Here is a 7,469-nt window from a genome sequence, read left to right as displayed (position 1 = left end):
ATAATATATTAACTAGATCAATTTGAATTTATTGAAAACTTGTTTTCTTTATCTTTTGTTTGGCACTACAAACGTTGTATATTCTATATCATTATTCTTAAATTGTATTCGAACTAACAAATAATAACTTATATTCATTAATACTCTTATAATGTCTCTGCTCCCCAAATACAATTGTTTTGTAAACTATATTTGATTAAATAATATTCATTATTAAACTCAGACTTCCATGTCTTTTTTAATCTAACGAAATGTCAAATATGTGTATCTTCATTGTTTGTTCTCAACGTTTATTCTACATTTAAAAATATACTGTATGACAATTATTCGTATTTCGTAATGTGAAAATTGAGCATAATGTATCTCATATCAATGATAATTTATTTTGAATATATTTCCTTTTGTGGAAAAAAACAACTATTTTTTGTGAAAAAAAAAATGTCAAATGTTCTTGACTGGATAAATATTTGAAATTTTCAGCAGGGAATCATCTTATGAAGCAAGCTTACATAATTAATACAGTGTACATGTTTTACTTTGAACAGTGTAAAAATGTTTGAATAAATGATAATTATTAAGTTTGAATTTATCTTTAATTGCGTAAAGAAACAATCTTTCAATTCATTTTTCCAGGAGTTGTCCCCTCCAACATTAACAGTCCACGTGAGTACATTTGTTTCTACTTTGTACTGCTTTTCATTTACAAGTAGGTTCTTATGCCAGAACTTAAGAATTCCTTTTATCCGAAGGGTAATTTAAAAAAAAATATTGTGCTACAAATAGAAAACATGTCGATCCTGTGTTACACTCAAGAACATATAAAATTATCATTGTATAATAATGGCAATAAATGTATCTACTCGTATTATATAATCATCATTTATATCTTCTATTTGACCTAGATGTGATGTGTCGATCGGAGGATATTCCTTTGCTTGTTCATTCCTCAATAAACGGGCAATTAGACGGAATGGTGTTTCTTAAACCAGCTAAGGACTCCATTGTTGTATCAGGTATAAACTTATATCGTCATTTGTATCTAACAAACATAATATAGGTTCTATCAGTTTAAAACAAAAAGCATTTTCGTAAATAAATAATAATAAAAAAACAAGAACGTGTTCGTTAAACACAAATGCCACCCCCCCGGCTCAGATTCTTGTCAGTAGCAATAGTTCAAAAAATGTTTGCCCATTCACTCAGTTATGGACAGAAAAAGTGCCAAAAAAATTGTAAACACAAGTTATATAGCTTGACAAAGTCATGGCATTTTGTAATTGTGAAAAATATAAGTTGCCAAGTCATTGCTCTGACTTGTGCAGTTGAAAAATATTCAACTTCATGCAAGTTATCTTCCTACCAAATATGAAATACATCTGTCATTAAATAAAGGCTGTATGGGCAAAAGTGTAAAAATCTATTTTGAGCACTGGTGACCTTGACCAAACTGACCCGTAACTCTATCCAAAAAAAGAATACCATGTAAGTTATCCTCCTACCAAATATGAAATACATCTGTCAATAAATAAAGGCTGTATGAGCAAAAGTGTAAAAATCTATTTTAGCACTGGTGACCTTGACCCAACTGACCCCTTACTCCATCCAATGGAAGAATACCATGCAAGTTATCTTCCTACAAAATATGAAAAACATCTGTCAATAAATAAAAGCTGTATGGGCAAAAGTGTAAAAATCTATTTTTAGCACAAGTGACCTTGACCAACTGATCCCTACCCCAATCAAAAGGATGAATACCATGCAAAGTATCTTCTTACCAAATATAAAATATATCTGTCACTTAATAAAGGCTGTATGAGCAAATGTGTAAAAATCTATTTTTAGCACTGGTGACCTTGACCCAACTGACCACTAACTCCATCAAAGTTTATGTTTCTATCAATTATAAATAACATCTGTCTATAGAATAAGGTCAATACACCTGTAAAAATGTAAAAATCTATATTTAACACTGGTGACCTTGACATTGGTAACATTGACCTTGACCAAAATGACCCCTTACTACATCCAAAGAAGGAGGAGCTCACTTGGCATGTTTGTATTAAACTAAGACATCAACTGAATGAGCAAAAATGTTTATATTTATTTTTTAAAACCAGTGATCTTGACCTTGACCCTAGAGACCGCTTACTCCACAAAAAATTAGAGGACCTTCAAAGGTATCCACCTACTAAATATGAAAGATATCATTAAAGAAATTAAGCAATTAGGAGAAATTTAAGATAAATCCAACTCCAATCATATTATGACAGCAGGTGTCGCTTTGTCGGTACATCCCGTTATTTTCCGGATGATCCCGTATTTTGGCACGTGGAGTAAACAAAGTTACGTCCACTTTATATAGGGGCGTATACAGAACAGTGTTAGTTGGGGACTGACATGCAAATTTACTAAAAAACAAGAGAACACGATGCGACAGACGAAAGGTGCGTGTTTTTGAAGATTCCGCCAGCATGTGGAAAAAAAGTTATATATGTCTCTAATAACTCATCCTACAAGTGGCAACTCACCTCTTATACAATTGTTTACACTTCTTTTTGAGCGTGTGTGATAAGTGAAATTGTATTTTATCAAACTTAAGGTGGCACGAAGGTGACATGTGTGTGTTTCTATCAATCATAAATAACATCTGTCTACAGAATAAGGTCAATACACCTGTAAAAATGTAAAAATCTATATTTAACACTGGTGACATTGACATTGGTAACATTGACCTTGACCAAAATGACCCCTTACTACATCCAAAGAAGGAGGAGCTCACTTGGCATGTTTGTATTAAACTAAGACATCAACTAAAAAATAAAGGCTGAATGAGCAAAAATGTTTATATTTATTTTTTAAACCAGTGACTTTGACCTTGACCCTAGAGACCGCTTACTCCACAAAAAATTAGAGGACCTTCAAAGGTATCCACCTACTAAATATTAAGAAAAATCCAACTTGTCGTTCTAGGTTAACCTCGTACGGACAGACGGACGGACAGACGGACGGACGTTCTCACAGGACAGTAATTATATGGCTATTCTATTGTTCTTTTTAGCCACACAAAAGAAAATAGCCACATAAAAGCATTACGGAATGAATGACATCAAAGAGAAAGAACAGTTACCTATTGTCCCTCTAGCCACATAATTACTCTCCTGTGAGTGCGGACGGACAGACGGACGGACGGACGGTTCAATTACTATATGCCCGAGGCATAATAAATGAATAAAAATATTTTGACTTCCGAGGTATTTTAGAGTCGTAAAAAAAGAACAATCAGTTTCCTTTTATAACAGCACACAACACCCGTAGTATAAGCATGTAAAAAGTGTATAATGTGTAAAACGATTTAAATGTTACTTTATGTCAGTTTGGTGTCAGGTTTGAGTATTTAAATCACATTAAGTTTTATATACCAGCGATAAAGCATTCAAAACAAACTAAAAATTACTGACTAATGAGTTAATACATAACTGTTACTGTTGCCAAATGACATTTTCTAGACTTTGACAATTTGAATATATTTTGATATAAAAACTGAAATTAAATTATATTAGTATTGATAATAGGGTAGATCTAATATGATAAATATTATCTTTCGAGAAAGAGTGATATATTTCATTGAATGGAAAACACGATTGTTTTGGTAGAACACATTTTATTTGTATGTCATTATAGCTTCAGATGACGTTAAAAACGAAGAATTCATGAATATTTATTTTCAGGACAGACCTATAATGAAAAGATGAAAAAGTGTGAAGTGAGTTATGGAGGGAGTGTTCTTCATTATCAAACAAGATTCAGAAAATAAAGTGAGCTTTTAGTGTGGTGTTTATCTATTAACGTCTAGTTTATATCATTCTTATGCATCAATTTTATTAAATTGTTTTGTTTTTCTTTTCTATAAAAAGAAATATAAAAGTATAAAATAGCATTATCAACATGTCAGTGTTTGTTGATACCTTCCTGAAACCATCTATTCAGTTATAATAAGAATCAATTCAGTTCACTTTAATAGAAATTGAACTACGCATGAGTCATAAAATATGTTTTTATTTCAGGTGTCTGTTTGTGAGGAAGAATAGTACGGAATGAATTGAGACAAATGAAATTGAGCAACATAAAAATGTGAACTATTTATAATTACTTCTATTGGATCCGAATAACATTTATCTAAGGATTTTGGATAAAATTTTATATATCTATGGGAAAATGAGTAAAATAATTATGACATATTGAAACATTCATCGTGACTTACATCAATCAATAGTTACAATAATAATAAAGTTTACTAAACCAATCAATATTTATGATTAAAAAAATTTGTATTACCTCTTCCAAATTCAAAAAGGACAGTGTTCAAATAATGGCAAATATTTATGTTTTTTAATTTTTCTTTTATGTATAATTGATTGTTTTAATTTTTTGTTAAAACTACCTCGAAAACAAATTACCTCAATCTATTAAATATAGGAAAATGAATTAAGACATATTTTCATGTCATATTTTTTCAGCATTTACTTAAATCTAAAACTAGATTTACATGAATATATATCCCGATCTGCATTTCATCTGAATGGTATTTGAATGATTAAATCTCTTCAAGACTACAAGACATTTTTATATTTTTCACAATGTGTAATTTAAATCATTTTCTTGATGCTTTGTTTATTAGCTTGTTGTGAACGACAACAGTTCCGTGAAACGAAGCAGCATCAAAAAGAAAAACATGGTCTACTTCAACGCTGTAAACTTCATTATAATGATGTAAGCAGCTTGATGAAGTTTGCAATAATTGTTTCATATTTTAGAATTACTATTCCTGTACATGTAAACAATGAAGTAACATTTTATTTGTCTGTCAATACAATGTTTTGAATCTCAACAAACTAACAACAAGACAGAAAGAAAATAAAGAAGAAATGTTGAATACAGCATAACGATAGACATAAGCTCAAAAAAAACGAGAAAACAAATGAAACCAACTTTTAAATAAATGCTAATTTTCTCTACAACCTATTTTCGTTCAAAAATAAGAACATAGTATTTTTACTTAAACTTTTATTTCATACCAGAATTTTACAAAAATGTGATGTGAATACTAATTAACTCTTTGATCAAAGCTTATCTAAATGTTAAAACTGTGTTGCGAGAAATGTATATGTAAAATGGCATGACCTACGTTTTGCACTATATAATTTTCCTAAGAATATTGATATTTTTTTCTATTTTTTTTTGTTTGAATATGAACGTTCAATTTGTATGTTTGTTATCATGTGTAATGGATATGCCAAAATACAGATACCATTTTATCAATTGTGATATAACTACGATTTTGTAATATGCATAAATAAAATTAAAGATTTATATTTGTCATTTTTTTTATATTCTAAGATAGATAATAAATGAATGTCTGTATATTACCAAGAAATGGGATATAGAAATAATTCGTTTAAAATTATTTGTCAGACATGTATTCGAAAAAGAAATTAACCATTTTAAATTGTTTATGAATGTGCTCTCTTCGAACTATTTATTTCCTAACAATGACACAGATTTGCATAATTTAACAACAACTCAGCTAAAATGTTTAAGAAGCATATATCCTTTGTAACAGAAATCAACAAAAAATATTATGTGAAGTATTTTCCTTTTCTTGTGCTTTTTCTCTTTTGTTTCAAATGTAAACCTGAACCAATACTAGCTGATAAATCTAAGTATTTTGTACTGGGAATATAAGTTACCCCCGTCCAACTATGTAAAAAACTACACTGAAATATAACAGGTGCAAGAAAACCCCTCAAATGTTTAATATCAGTTGAGTTTTGTTCTATATGTTTCAATTAAAAAATTAAATCAATTTATATCAATACAGTTTCCAAATCCACATTGAAAAGTTACTGAGTGAGAACAAAGAAAAAATACTAACCATGTCATAGCTGGTTAGGTGCTATTCATATACTGGTATCCAAGTCGTTATTTCTTATAATATACATGTTTAATGGGATGGTGGCCCGATAGAAGGTTTTGTTAGCTATTTCCTGTGTGTTTTACTTTTAATTTCTTTTGACGGAAAGAATAATAAATTGCTGTCATTTTACATAGAAAAACATTATACTCAAGGTTGCTATAGACAAGAATCAACATTCTGAATAAATAAAAACTTTGATTTTAAAACAACATATTTATGATATTTATACATACTTCGTTGGATTGTATAGACAAAATCAAACTTTATATTAAAATGAAATGGGCAATATTTGATTGAAATATTCATACTTTCTCTTATCGGGATTCATCTCCCCTTTGAAAAAATTAATTTTACTCGTTGTAAGGTTATATTTTCATGCAGCTTGTCTCTTGCGTTTTTTACGGTTTTATATAACACGGGTCGCGACAAAGTTTACGCCAGGATGCAGAATTTAAAGTGAAGTTGTTTCACAGTCAAGCTTCTATACAGATTGTTAACTACCTATAGGGCTCAAACTAAACGTACGTTTGCTGAAGTAAAACAGTATTGTAAAAGTATGAGAAATACTCATTTTCCATGTACATACACTTTTCTTTGCTGTTTTGTTTCCAACTGGTAAATATAGCGATCTAGTATTTTGTGTGGAAAACAAATTAACTTTCTTTACATTTAGCTACTTTTAGGGCATATGACTGCATGTTTAGTGCTACTTCCTAAGTTGTTATTAAGCATCTAAAATGCTCTTTATCCATTATCAAAACATTATCAAACACATGGTCGAAATTTCTAAAGAATTAGAAAAAATATGTTTTTAGGCTTAAACAGATATATTTGCATGGACATAACTCACATACTGAAAATATTCTAGATATCTTTCTTAGAAAAAAGTGTTGCTTTTAAAAGAGCTGATTTAAACTGCCAAACAGTTTCTTATTAACATGTTGTTACAATTCATTTACAAATATATTAACTGTTACTGAGATTTAGTAACAAAACAAGTAAAATAAGATGATAAAATTTTAATTGAAATGTATTTGTCTGTATTGTAAATATTTAAATTCAACAATAGTATATAAATAACACATGGGTTTGTGAGTAACAGTAAAAATATCACCCCGAGGAAAATACTGTTACCCGAGGCGTAGCCGAGGGTAACAGTATTTTTACGAGGGATGATATTACCCCGAACAAATACTGTGATGATCTGAATTTGTCAACTAAATCTAACTGTAACAAAAATAAGCCAAGAGAAGCAGTAACTAAACTGTCCTTACCTTGCACGTTTTAAGTGCACTGTAGGCCTACTTGAGAAGCTGTTTTTTCTTTTATTCTTTAGGCAAGTGACAAAATTATTTACATTACAATTACTTCCATTGAAAACGGATGTTTCCTGTTGACTATTCAACAAAAAGATATTTAATACGCGAAAGGGACTCTAGGGTGCAAAGAACTAAATTTTATCAGAGTAATAGTTACTTCGGCGATGCCCTATCGT

The 7,469-nt window shown here is 30.0% G+C and overlaps 1 long non-coding RNA gene across 1 annotated transcript; it reads left to right on the top strand.

Moving 5' to 3' along the window:
• The first annotated feature begins 451 nt into the window (after positions 1-451).
• LOC132740256 (uncharacterized) lies at positions 452-5,370 on the top strand. The gene is made up of 4 exons (XR_009627130.1): positions 452-663; positions 903-1,013; positions 3,729-3,815; positions 4,065-5,370. It is a non-coding gene; the product is annotated as an uncharacterized LOC132740256 (long non-coding RNA).
• Positions 5,371-7,469: the final 2,099 nt, after the last annotated feature.

Source organism: Ruditapes philippinarum, unplaced genomic scaffold (genome assembly GCF_026571515.1).
Source record: "Ruditapes philippinarum isolate M1 unplaced genomic scaffold, ASM2657151v2 ctg7817_1_1_1_1, whole genome shotgun sequence".
Classification (NCBI taxonomy): Eukaryota; Metazoa; Mollusca; class Bivalvia; order Venerida; family Veneridae; genus Ruditapes; species Ruditapes philippinarum.
The sequence above is the reverse complement of the archived record's forward strand: the minus strand, read 5'-3'. Positions and strand labels throughout refer to the sequence as shown.